We start from the raw sequence: 13,980 nt of genomic DNA on the forward strand, positions 1-13,980 counted from the left end.
AGAGAGCAGAGGCTACATACCAAACTCTGCAGGAAGGGTTGCAGGTTTGGTCATCTCGCTGAAGCATGCCAAGAGTTAGTATGTGGGAAGTGTATAGAAATTGGTCACAGTTTGATTATTGTACCAATTTCAGACGGTGCAATCTTTGTGGAGAAACAAACCACCTCTACAGAGACTGCCCTAAAAGTTTTGCCAACAAGCTCAAAATGGCCACCCCACATGGGCAACAAACGAATGAACAAAGGAAAGAGGAGGCGGTCCCTGAGGTTTTGGCGGGAATTTCAAATTCCCAGCCGGCCTCAGGGATTGGGCAGGAAGGAGGAAGTGGGACGGCCACAGGGGCGGAGGCAACGGAACAGGAAATGGTCATGGAAGGAGAGGAAAGTGAGGAAAAAACCAATTCCTCACTAGTAACAGTTTCGGATGGGGTGCAGGAATCTACCGGGAGTGAGACAGAGTGTTCACTCCCTAACGCTCAGGTGCAAAAAAGACCTGCGGGGTCTCCTCTGATTGTAACGGAGGAGAAAAAATCTAGGGCAGCATATAAGCTTGATAGTATCGATTCGGTAGATCTGGAGCGCATGTGGCCCCTAGAGTCCCCTAATGAGGTATCCTTTTTGCACATTAAGCTAACAGCATCGTCGCCAAAAGAGCCACAAGAGGTTTCCTCTGTGGCCTCTGAAGCGACAGGCATTTGCCCTCCTGATCCCAGCTCGTCTGAGGAAAAGGAAAGGCAAATGCAACAAGATATAACATGATTTTAATCGTATCTTTGTAGTCTTTTTACTGTCTTCTGTTTTAAATGTCTTATACCTTTTTAACCCTACTGCTCATGGCCCTCACCATCTCTACTATCAATGTAAGAAGTGTGAGGTCCACCATTAGAGCACAGAGTATTTTGTCCCTTTTAAAATCTTTTAAGTCAGATTTGTTTTTATTACAAGAGTGTTCTCTGCCCTTTTTAACTAGGTACAAGAAAATGGAGGAGCTATGGTCCGCAGGAGCCTCCATATGGAGCGGATCAAATTTTAACAAAAATGACGGAGTTGCGGTTTTAATTAATAATCCTAACATCTTGGTGAAGGGCAGCACTGTGGTGAGGCAAGGCCGGGCACTTTTAGTAAATCTGACCTTTTTAGACAGGGATTTTAATGTTCTTAATGTATATGGTTTTACGGAAAAGAATGAAAGATATGAGCTTTTAGAAGACTTGCAACCCCACATGCTAGGTAGGGCCCCCCTAATGGTAGCAGGGGATTTTAATTGTGTTTTATCCAAAACAGACAGGAAAAGGGTAGGGGAGGATTTTAGAGTGGACAAAACGTCGGTGTTATTGCAGGGTTTAGTCAGAGATTTTAATTTAGTCGACTGTTTTAAAATTTTGCATCAAAGAGAGGAGGGCTTCACCTGGTTCAGTGGTGATAGTACCAAAGCCTCTCGAATCGACTACGTTTTTACAAGGGACTGCCCGCCGACCGATGCTACATTAACCCCCCTCTTTTTCTCTGATCACATAATGCTGTCTTGCACCCTTTCACTGCCCATGGGTGTGACGGTAGGGGGAGGGCTGTGGAAGCTGAACTGTTCCCTGTTGGAAGACAAGGATATAGTTTTAGAATATAGGGAACAGTTCAGCCAATGGCAGACCCTCCAAGACTTTTACGATACACGTGCACAGTGGTGGGAGATGGTAAAGGACCGGACAAGACAGTTTTTTAGAAAGATAGGGAAAGAAAAGAAGAGTAGGGAAAAGAAACGCATGTTGGGGTTGCAGAAAAGACTACAAAGGTATTTTAATCTTTTAAATAATGGTTTTGATTTTATCGACGAAATTCAGGAAGTAAAAAAAGAAATGTCAGTTTTAGCCAATATAAAAAGTAAAGGGGTCCTTTTGAGAAGTAAAGAGAGAGAAATAGAAAAAGGCGAAAAGTGTACCAGATATTTTTTTAAGAAAATAATAACAAGGGGTGGGGGGTTAACCAGGGTTAAAACAGGGGATAGGGAGGTTAACACAACAAAAGAGATTTTAGAGGATGTGGAAAAATTTTATGGGGCATTATATAGTTTTAAAAAGGTACACTTTGACACTGCAAAAGAAGTTTTAAATTTTATTGAGGAAAGGGTTGACTGTCAAAATGAGATTTTAACCCAAGATTTTAACATCTTAGAAATCCAAAAAGCACTTGGAGGTTTTAAGAAGGGGAAGTCCCCAGGAGTGGATGGACTTCCCCTAGAGTTTTATCTAACATTTTGGGACATTTTAGGACAAGAGCTTTTGACAGTTTTTAAAGAGTTTGAGACCCTCGACATACTTCCAGACAGTTTTAGAATAGGGATAGTTTCTTTACTTCACAAAAAAGGTGACCGGACTGACTTAAAAAACTGGAGACCCATAACACTTTTAAATTTTGATTATAAACTTTTTAGCAAAATTTTAGCAACACGCATGTCAACGGCTTTAGAGGACGTGATTCACCCGGATCAAGCTTGTTCTGTGCCCGGAAGAAAGATAACAGACAGCCTAGTACTGATCAGAGACGCCATCTGTTATGCGAGAGACAGAAATATTCGGCTAGTAGTCCTAAATTTAGACTTTGAAAAAGCATTTGACCGAGTCTCGCACCAGTACCTTTTTCAGGTACTGCAAAAAATGGGTTTTCCAACAAAGAGGTTTGTAGCCTGGGTGGGACTGCTGTACAAGGGACTAGTCAGCAAATTCCTTGTAAACGGGCATCTTTCCAAAACTGTGAACATACACAGTGGTGTCCATCAGGGATGTCCTTTATCTCCTCTCCTGTATGTGGCTTGTATCGAGCCACTGGCACAGATCTTGAGAAAGGATAAATGGGTCAAAGGACTGGACGTTCCTGGGACGGGTGGACTGACAGCGACTTGTGCCTTATACATGGACGATGTTACTCTTTTAACCACGGACATTTTATCTATACGAAGAGCACTGGACTTGACTGACTGGTACGGTCGGGCCTCGGGCGCCAAACTCAATAGAAACAAGTCTGAGGCCCAGCTCTTCGGGCCGTGGGGGGACGTGGACACAGGAGGACTTTAAAATTTTAGGTGTTAAATTTGATAAAGAGGGTGGGGGACGGGAAAACTGGACTGACTTGCTAGGGAAAGTTAGGAAAAGACTAGGGTTTTGGGGACTAAGACAGTTGACGATTGAAGGTAAAATTTTTATTTTTAAATATGTGATTTTACCTCTGATTTTACTTGTCTGTTCTGTTTTTAGCCCCCCTCGGTGGTTCCTGGTGAAACTGGAGAGGGCGGTGTTTTACTTCCTGTGGGGGTCCAAGTGGGAGTGCCTGAAGAGGGAGACAGTCAAGAAAAGGCCAGAGAACGTTGGAAAAGGCCTCCCAGACCCCCACCTGTTTTTAGGCAGCCGCTTCACCGCCTTGCACATCAGTTATGCCATGACCCCATCCAAAGAAAACAAGACGGCTGCAATGGCGCGATTTTGGATGGGGTCTTCCTAAGAACTTTGAAAATTTTACCAGTAGATTTGAAAACCCCAGTGTCTTTTAACTTGCCTAAAGACTACAGTTTTATAAAAAAGTTTTTAAAGAAATACCTTTTAGAGAGTGAAGATGTCACCATTTAACTAAACACAAGTCTCTCATTTCTGTTGTGCAGGACCGGAAACCGGTGAGTCCAGTTCCGGGCCTCACACTAAGTGAGGCCAAACAAGTTTGAAGGACTTGACGGCACAGAAATTTACCTCGCTCTGGCTCACCCTCAACGTCATCAAGGATGCCATCTGGGCCACCAGAAACCTGCTGGTGGGGAAGCGCGTTACGGTAACCCTCCATGCATGCGAGCTAAAGGTAACATCAAGGCTGCAGGGGTACCGGACGACGATATTCGGACGGGGGGGCCGGGGTCGCACAGAGAGGGTCCCGGCAGGCACCGACCCTGGCTGCCCGTAGATGCACCCTAACCATTCTGGCTACGGGAACAGCGGGCCAGCGGGCCGGAGGAGAGGGGATCTCCGCTGAGCCCGTAAAGTAGCATCTCATGTCCCTGTTCTGGAGAGTGGGGTGAAGACCGACTTGATGAGGACTCACCCCCGGTCTTGCACAACAGATGTTTTTTTTTATTGGTTTTTATCCAATAAATTGTTTTTTATGGTGTTTTATCAATGAAATTGGTTTTATTAACATGCATATGAGGCTTGTTTGCTTTTTTAAATTTGTATTTTACTTTTGAAACCGATCGCACCTTTTAAACACACCTCAAATATGGACTTTTAAAAACAAGCAAAACACTGTGGTTTTAATCAAATGTTTTTTAACAATGATTGTTTCTTTCATTTTACCATGTGTATTTATTATATATTATATGGCTTGTTTTAATGTGTGCTTGAAAAGAAAAATGTGTGTGAAAGTAAAAATGCAAATGGAAAAAATGTAACTGTTGACAATAAAACCTTTTCGAAAGAAAAAAAATCTGTTCTTATCAATGTCAATGTCACCTTTATTTATATAGCGCTTTAAACAAAATACATTGCGTCAAAGCAACTGAACAACATTTATTAGGAAAACAGTGTCAATAATGCAAAAATGATAGTTAAAGGCAGTTCATCATTGGATTCAGTTATGTCATCTCTGTTCAGTTAAATAGTGTCTGTGCATTTATTTGCAATCAAGTCAACGATGTCGCTGTAGATGAAGTGTCCCCAACTAAGCAAGCCAGAGGCGACAGCGGCAAGGAACCGAAACTCCATCGGTGACAGAATGGAGAAAAAAAAACCTTGGGAGAAACCTTGGGAGAAAAGTTCTACTCTGACCAGACGAAACCAGTAGTTCAATTCCAGGCTGCAGCAAAGTCAAATTGTGCAGAAGAATCATCTGTTTCCTGTGGTCTTGTCCTGGTGCTCCTCTGAGACAAGGTCTTTACAGGGGATCTGTATCTGGGGCTCTAGTTGTCCTGGTCTCCGCTGTCTTTCATGGATGTAGAGGTCCTTTCTAGGTGCTGATCCACCATCTGGTCTGGATACGTACTGGATCCGGGTGACTGCAGTGACCCTCTGATCTGGACACAGACTGGATCTGGTGGCCACGGTGACCTCGGAACAAGAGAGAAACAGACAAATATTAGCGTAGATGCCATTCTTCTAATGATGTAGCAAGTACATAGATTGTTATGGGAAGTGTATCCGGTTCCGGTTTACCTAATTAATGCAGCCTAAAAATCCTTTAACGGATTTGGATAATAAAAGCATATTCGTTTGTTATGTGTATGCCAGGTTAAAGAGATGGGTCTTTAATCTAGATTTAAACTGCAAGAGTGTGTCTGCCTCCCGAACAATGTTAGGTAGGTTATTCCAGAGTTTGGGCGCCAAATAGGAAAAGGATCTGCCGCCTGCAGTTGATTTTGATATTCTAGGTATTATCAAATTGCCTGAGTTTTGAGAACGTAGCGGACGTAGAGGGTTATAATTTAAAAGGAGCTCATTCAAATACTGAGGAGCTAAACCATTCAGGGCTTTATAAGTAATAAGCAATATTTTAAAATCTATGCGATGCTTGATAGGGAGCCAGTGCAGTGTTGACAGGACCGGGCTAATATGGTCATACTTCCTGGTTCTAGTAAGAACTCTTGCTGCTGCATTTTGGACTAGCTGTAGTTTGTTTACTAAGCGTGCAGAACAACCACCCAATAAAGCATTACAATAATCTAACCTTGAGGTCATAAATGCGTGGATTAACATTTCTGCATTTGACATTGAGAGCATAGGCCGTAATTTAGATATATTTTTGAGATGGAAAAATGCAGTTTTACAAATGCTAGAAACGTGGCTTTCTAAGGAAAGATTGCGATCAAGTAGCACACCTAGGTTCCTAACTGATGATGAAGAATTGACAGAGCAACCATCAAGTCTTAGACAGTGTTCTAGGTTATTACAAGCAGAGTTTTTAGGCCCTATAATTAACACCTCTGTTTTTTCAGAATTTAGCAGTAAGAAATTACTCGTCATCCAGTTTTTTATATCGACTATGCAATCCATTAGTTTTTCAAATTGGTGTGTTTCACCGGGCTGCGAAGAAATATAGAGCTGAGTATCATCAGCATAACAGTGAAAGCTAACACCATGTTTCCTGATGATATCTCCCAAGGGTAACATATAAAGCGTGAAGAGTAGCGGCCCTAGTACTGAGCCTTGAGGTACTCCATACTGCACTTGTGATCGATAGGATACATCTTCATTCACTGCTACGAACTGATGGCGGTCATATAAGTACGATTTAAACCATGCTAATGCACTTCCACTGATGCCAACAAAGTATTCAAGTCTATGCAAAAGAATGTTGTGGTCAATTGTGTCAAACGCAGCACTAAGATCCAATAAAACTAAAAGAGAGATACACCCACGATCAGATGATAAGAGCAGATCATTTGTAACTCTAAGAAGAGCAGTCTCAGTACTATGATACGGTCTAAATCCTGACTGGAAATCCTCACATATACCATTTTTCTCTAAGAAGGAATATAATTGTGTGGATACCACCTTTTCTAGTATCTTGGACAGAAAAGGGAGATTCGAGATTGGTCTATAATTAACTAGTTCTTTGGGGTCAAGTTGTGGTTTTTTGATGAGAGGCTTAATAACAGCCAGTTTGAAGGTTTTGGGGACATGTCCTAATGACAATGAGGAATTAATAATAGTCAGAAGAGGATCTATGACTTCTGGAAGCACCTCTTTCAGGAGCTTAGATGGTATAGGGTCTAACATACATGTTGTTGGTTTAGATGATTTAACAAGTTTATACAATTCTTCCTCTCCTATGGTAGAGAATGAGTGGAACTGTTCCTCAGGGGGTCTATAGTGCACTGTCTGATGTGATACTGTAGCTGACGGCTGAATGGTTGCAATTTTATCTCTAATAGTATCGATTTTAGAAGTAAAGTAGTTCATAAAGTCATTACTGCTGTGGTGTTGGGAAATGTCAACACTTGTTGAGGCTTTATTTTTCGTTAATTTAGCCACTGTATTGAATAAATACCTGGGGTTATGTTTGTTTTCTTCTAAAAGAGAAGAAAAGTAATCGGATCTAGCAGTTTTTAATGCTTTTCTGTAGGATATGTTACTTTCCCGCCAAGCAATACGAAATACCTCTAGTTTTGTTTTCCTCCAGCTGCGCTCCATTTTTCGGGCTGCTCTCTTTATGGTGCGAGTATGCTCATTATACCATGGTGTAAAACTGTTTTCTATAACCTTCCTTAAGCGTAAAGGAGCAACTTTATTTAAAGTGCTAGAAAAGAGAGAGTCCATAGTTTCTGTTACATCATCAAGTTGTTCTGAGGTTTTGGATATGCTAAAGAATTTGGTTACATCAGGAAGATAACTTAAAAAGCAGTCTTTTGTGTTAGAAGTTATGGTTCTTCCATACTTGTAACAATAAGTAGAATTTACAATTTTGGCTATATGAATTTTGCAAAGAACTAAATAATGATCTGAGATATCATCACTTGGCTGAATAATTTCAACACCATCAACATCAATTCCATGTGACAGTATTAAATCTAGAGTATGATTTCGACAATGAGTAGGTCCTGAAACGTGTTGTCTAACACCAATAGAGTTCAGAATGTCTATAAATGCTGATCCCAATGCATCGTCTTCATTATCAACATGGATATTAAAATCACCAACTATTAAAACTTTATCTGCAGCCAGAACTAACTCGGATGTAAAATCACCAAACTCTTTAATAAAGTCTGTATGGTGCCCTGGTGGCCTGTATACAGTAGCCAGTACAAACATAACAGGGGATTTATCATTAACATTTGTTTCTTTGGATAATGTTATATGAAGAACCATTACTTCAAACGAGTTATACTTGTAGCCTGCCCTCTGAGAAATCCTGAAAACGTTGTTATAAATTGAAGCAACACCTCCACCTTTGCCTTTTAGACGGGGCTCATGTTTATAACAGTAATCTTGGGGGGTGGACTCATTTAAAATAATGTAATCATCAGGTTTTAGCCAGGTTTCTGTCAAACAGAGTACATCTATATTATGATCAGTGATCATATTATTTACAAAAAGTGTTTTCGTAGAAAGGGATCTGATATTCAATAAGCCAAGCTTTATCATTTGTTTATCCATATTGCTTCTGTTTTTTATTTGTTGAACCTCAATTAAATTGTTAATCTTAGCTTGGTTTGGACGTTTTTTTTATTTTCTAGTTCGGGGAACAGACACAGTCTCTATAGTGTGATATCTAGGTGAAGAAGTCTCTATGTGCTGAGAATTAACTGACCTCTGTGACGGGAGGCAGCTAGCAGACGGTCGGTTTAGCCAGTCTGTCTGCTTCCTGACCTGGGCCCCAGTTAGTCAAGTATAAACACTAAGACTATTTGCCATATTTCTAGAGAGAAGAGTGGCGCCACCCCAGGAGGGATGAAGACCATCTCTTTTAAACAGGTCAGGTCTGCCCCAAAAGCTCGTCCAATTGTCTATGAAACCTATGTTATTCTGTGGGCACCACTTAGACATCCAGCCATTGAGTGATGACAATCTGCTATGCATCTCATCACCACGGTAAGCAGGGAGGGGACCAGAGCATATTACAGTGTCTGACATCGTGCTTGCAAGTTCACACACCTCTTTAATGTTATTTTTAGTGATCTCCGACTGGCGAAGTCGAACATCATTAGCGCCGGCATGAATAACAATCTTACTGTATTTACGTTTAACATTAGCCAGCACTTTTAAATTTGCCAAGATGTCAGGCGCTCTGGCTCCCGGTAAACATTTGACTATGGTGGCTGGTGTCTCTATATTCACGTTCCGTACAATAGAATCACCAATAACTAGAGCACTTTCATCAGGTTTCTCAGTGGGTGCATCACTGAGTGGGGAGAACCTGTTTAATGTTTTGATCGGAACAGAAGAGCGGTGTTTTGACCCACGACTACGCTGCCTCACCGTCACCCAGTTGCCCTGCTGCTGGGGCTCTGTTTCCGGAACCGAACAATGTACAGGAATCCCTGAGCTAGACGCATCCAAAGCCGTATCTAGAGCCCTAACATTTTTACTGTCCTCAATTAAAGTTTGGATGCGTGTCTCTAATTCTGAAATCTTCTCTGTCAGCCTAACTATTTCCCTGCATTTATCACATGTGAATCCCTCATCAGCGACAGAGATAGATAAACTGTACATGTGGCAAGAGGTGCAAGAAACAATGATAGGAGAAGCCATTACTCACCGTGCTTGATGAAAATTCTTACTGCAGTTGTTTGATGAACTTGTGAAAAACTGGAGCGAGAGGTTTAATATCTGATACGTCCCCCATCCGGGGACTACATATTAAATGGATTTTTAGATCATGGAGCTGGAGCCGGGGCTTGCTCCGTCCACTCCAAGCATCGGCCTGGTATTGCAGTGTCTCCAGGAACGGTGTGCTTTCCCTTTTTGGGGATTGCCGTTTATTGTGTCGAATAGCAGAACAAGGAATGAGATCTGCCATGCTGTGGTGTATTGCGAACTTTTTTCCTGATGCGCCCTCCTGGGGTCTTGGACTCTTCCACGCACGATGCACCCACCTGAGGTCTTTCACAGACGAGGTGATGCATCAAATCAGGTGTGTTTGGTTAAAGAGAGTCATCTAAAACCGGCGTTGGGAAGCACCGGCCCATGAGCTTGGCAGTTTCCAGGCCAGTAACGGAAGGCACCCGTCCTTCCTTTCCTGGAGGGGGGCTAACCATTGGTGTGGACGGTAGAGACGCAAATCATACCTCTGGCTGATCGCCTGGGCCTTCATACTTACCTGGCAAGGGATACACCATGATCAAGAAGGCGGTTCACCCAGGGCGAGGCTTGGCCATTGCACTCCGGCCATGCTGACCCCTGCGAATTCCCCAAATGCGGGAATCTCGACTGCATAATTTATGGTAGTGGGGGGCTGCGTTCGCGCTCTCCCCTGAAATTGTTGGTGAAACAAAGCAGAAGAGGTTTTTTCCAGGTTTTTTTTTTTTTTTGCATTTCAGAATGGGGAGTTCTATCACATGCGAGGTATGTGTTGTGCGCCTGTGAAACAAAGTCAGTTACGCTCTTGAAAAATCGGACCTTGGTGGGTGGTTTAGTTCGAATATAGCACAGACCTTACTTTGAAAGTCGATTGGACTGACTGCAGCCTAGCTGTAGCTGTCTCCATGTTGTTTGATTGTCCTTTTTCAATTGGTATTAATTTTGTTGTCACTTACAGCGCCACCGAGTGGCCTGTCCCAGCGCCCTTTTTCACCTGGCCTCTGACTGAGCCCCTGCACAGGTGTGCCGATTTGGGTGAAGGGATCTCATTCCTTCCTGGAGTTATAGCCATTCGAGCCATCTCGGACAAGCCACCTTAGCACGTTTTGAGGTCCCCTCGCCAAGGTGAATGGAAATTTCCACTTTTTTGGGATGATTATTGACAGACAGACTCCAGAGAAGCTTTCTGTGCTGCTTTGGGTGGGACTGGGCCAAATACCTGGCGCTAGGTTGCAAAAGAAGGTTTTTGACAAAATCCCAAATACACGAAAATTTTGTCAGAGCGACGAGCCAATCTGAGACCTGCGTCTGGTTCGGCTCGAGCCAAGGATTCCCATGACATAAGGCTCTGTGACGAACCGTTTGGGAGTTACGAGCGATGCCGTACTTTCCGTCGCTGCAGTGCCAGCGTCAGGCCGAGAGTGACGAGGCCCGGTGACGTTGCACACAGGGGAGGGTACTACCATCCCCCAGCGTTTTTAGGTCCCCCAGACTTACCAAAGCCGAGATGGGCATCGCCGTGTCCGGCTTCCTCCCCGCTGCGTCTTAGCGGCATCGCTTCTCGGCCTTTTGGCTAAGATCAAGTGTAGCGACGATTGCTATGTCGAGCGGAGATGGTACTTTGCCGACCATGATGGCATGGTTGAAGAATACTGTACGGATTCAAGTGCTTCAGAATGCTGTCCGGTTTGTAAAGGAAAACTTCAGGAGGGAATTTGTGGTCGTGGACGTCTTGAAAGGAGTCTTCAATGTAGCAGCTTCTTCAGTGTTCTGTCTTCAGGATTTCACAGCACTAGGATTTATGGATCTGACCTTCTTCAATCTAACGGACTGTGTGAGTTTTTTTGAGTCTTGGGGGAAGAAAAAGCACAAGTTGTTGGAAGGATTGAGTTTGCACCCTTTGTTTGCACAGGATTACTTACCTCTCACAGTCCATCTGTATAATCCTTTTGTTGAGGATGTGGAGGTAATGACTTTCCTTGAGAGGCACTGTGAGGTTGTGAAAGGAGGTGAGCGTGTGAGGGATCGGTTTGGGATTTGGACTGGAAAGAGGCGTTTTTTTGTGAAGCTCCGGGTGGATTCAGCGGTCCCTGGAAGCCTGGTTCACCTACCAGGGTCCATTTCCATTGGGCCTAACAGGGGCTTTCTCTACTACCCTGGGCAGCCCGTGTATTGCAGGAAATGTGGTGGAGAAGGACACGTTAAAACAGACTGTGAAGGACAGCGCTGTCGGTTTTGTGGGAAGGCAGACCACGTTGCTTCGGCCTGCCCCGCACCAAAGCTTTGTAGCCTTTGCGGCAAGGCCGATCATCTTTACGTACCTGTCCATCAAGAAACAAATCATATGCGAGCATATTGAAGGAAGGTGATGATCTGCAGGCGGACCTGGATGCCATTCTTAGCAGTCTACCAGCAGAAAGGGAGAGGCATCTTCAACAAGCGACAGGTGCGAGTGATCAGAGAAGTATGAGGGCATCAAGTCAGGAGTGTACTGGTATGAAGGAACAAGTGGATGGAGCCGTGGGGGATCTGAAGTGGAGGATGAATGTAACATACCTCCAGGACCAAACCTTTTGTAAGGTTTTCCGGGTATTATTTGCTGGGTGGTGTAATTTAAAAGGATTCTACCAGTCACATTCTGACTGGTGGGAAGGGGTGAAGGAGAGGATTAGGTTTTTTTTGCAGGGCATGGGGTTTAGCTTTGGGGCAGGCTAAGAGGAATCAAGTGCGTCAATGGACTAAAGAATTGCAAGTTTTATGCTCTCAAGGTCTATTGAGCACTGGTCAAGGGTGGAAGAAAGCCAAACTCTTGCAGGATTCTTTGAATGAACATTATAGAGGAGAAGCACAGAAGTTTGTTGTGCAGTCAGGTGTATGTCAGCGTGTGCTAGATGAAAGGCCTACAAAGTTTTTCTTTTCTACTGTGAAGAGCAGGCAGAAGCGTAGCAGTATGGAATGTTTAAATACAGAGAAGGGTAAGGTCTACTCAGTTGAAGGAATGCTGAAGGCTTCAGTTGCCTTTTATAAGGAGCTGTTTGCGAATAGAGAAGTAAGAGAGTCAACAGCGGAGGGGTTTTTAGGGGATCTGGACAGGACCTTGGATAAAGTGGAGGCAGGCAGGTTAGAGAAGGAGGTCACCTTGAAGGAAGTAGAGGTAGCAATTAAGTCCTTGAAGAGAGGCACGTCTCCAGGTGGTGATGGTCTACTGGCTGAATTTTATCAAGCCTTTTTGCCTTTAGTAGGCACTGAACTGATTAAAGTTTATCAGGAAAGTCTGGAAGTGGGGAAATTGCCTTTGTCTATGAGGAGGGGGTTGGTGACCCTCCTGCATAAGAAAAATAGTAAGGAGGATTTGGCAAATTGGCGGCCAATAACTTTACTTACTACTGATTATAAGATTCTGGCAAAAGTCTTAACCATACGGCTTAAGGGGGTGTTAGATTTGGTGGTTCATCCAGATCAAACTTTTGGGGTCCCAGGAAGATCAGGCAGCCTCAATTTAGTTTTGGTCCGGGACTTAATCAGTTGGGCTGAGCAACGTCAGCTTCCTTTGGCAATCCTGAGCCTTGACCAGGAAAAGGCCTTTGATAGGGTTAGCCATTCTTTTTTGTGGTCAGTGTTGGAGAAGCTTGGGTTTGGCCCAGGGTTCATAGCCTGGGTCCAGCTTTTGTATAGTGAGGCTTTCAGTCAGATTAGGATAAACGGGTTCTATTCTGAACCAGTGAAACAGTTGGGTGGTGTGAGGCAAGGGTGTCCTTTGTCACCCTTGTGTTATATACTGTCTTTAGAGCCTCTGATTAGTCGACTACGATTAAAAGCAGCTTTGACTGGTGTAGTAATGCCAGGTGGAGGAGGGTTAAGGCCAAAAGTGTTAGCTTACGCAGATGATATGACAGTCTTTTTGACCACTGAAAAAGATTTTGTAGTGACAGGAGATATTTTGCATAGTTTTTCAGAAGCCACAGGTGCCAAGATAAACGTCAGTAAATCTTCAGTGATGTTTGTAGGACGGTGGAGTAAGAGGACTGTGGTTCCAGGAGGGTATACCTTGTGTCAGGATGGCATTAAAATTTTGGGTGTTCGCTTTTTCAAGGTGAATAGTGCACAACAAAATTGGGAGGGGCTGTTGGAATCTTTACAGTCTAAAGTAAGCCGGTGGAGTGTTAGGGATCTGTCACTATGGGTTAGAGTACAGGTAGTGAAGGCAGATGTGTTGCCCAGTATTAACTATCTGGCTTATGTTTTTCCCCTACCTTTTTGGCAGGGGAGGAGAATGGAGAAGTTGATTTTTTCTTTTATTTGGAGAGGGAGGACTGAGTTAGTATCAAGAGCACAGATGTTTCGTCCTCTGGGTGAGGGAGGCAGAGGGGTGCCATGCCTCCCTTGGAAGGTTACGGCTTTGTTTATTGCTTTTGCAGCTCGCCTAGTGGTACAGGCTCTAGAGCATAAAGCACATGTGTTGGCTCACTTTTGGTTGGGCTGGCCTTTGAGGCATTTAACAGGGTGGAGTAATAGGGTACCTTGGTCACTGGATAGGCCTGAACATTATAAAGTGGCGGCAGACATCATTAAAGGGAATCCTTGGTGCTTGGAAGAGTCACTGTTGTTAAATCATAGGAAGCTGTATGATAGGTTGAAGGAGAGCTCTGTTAAGGAAGCTAGAGAGGCAGGGCCTCCAATTGAAGTGAACTGGTTGTCCTTGCAACCAGATT

The 13,980-nt window shown here is 43.7% G+C and overlaps 2 non-coding genes across 2 annotated transcripts; both read left to right on the top strand.

Moving 5' to 3' along the window:
- The first annotated feature begins 9,238 nt into the window (after window positions 1-9,238).
- On the top strand, window positions 9,239-9,429 carry LOC132134097 (U2 spliceosomal RNA). Its single transcript, XR_009429362.1, has one exon. It is a non-coding gene; the product is annotated as a U2 spliceosomal RNA (small nuclear RNA).
- Window positions 9,430-9,780: 351 nt separating this feature from the next.
- Window positions 9,781-9,944, top strand: LOC132134049 (U1 spliceosomal RNA). Its single transcript, XR_009429345.1, has one exon. It is a non-coding gene; the product is annotated as a U1 spliceosomal RNA (small nuclear RNA).
- The last annotated feature ends 4,036 nt before the right edge of the window (window positions 9,945-13,980 follow it).

This window comes from Carassius carassius, unplaced genomic scaffold (assembly GCF_963082965.1).
Source record: "Carassius carassius unplaced genomic scaffold, fCarCar2.1 SCAFFOLD_66, whole genome shotgun sequence".
NCBI lineage: Eukaryota > Metazoa > Chordata > Actinopteri > Cypriniformes > Cyprinidae > Carassius > Carassius carassius.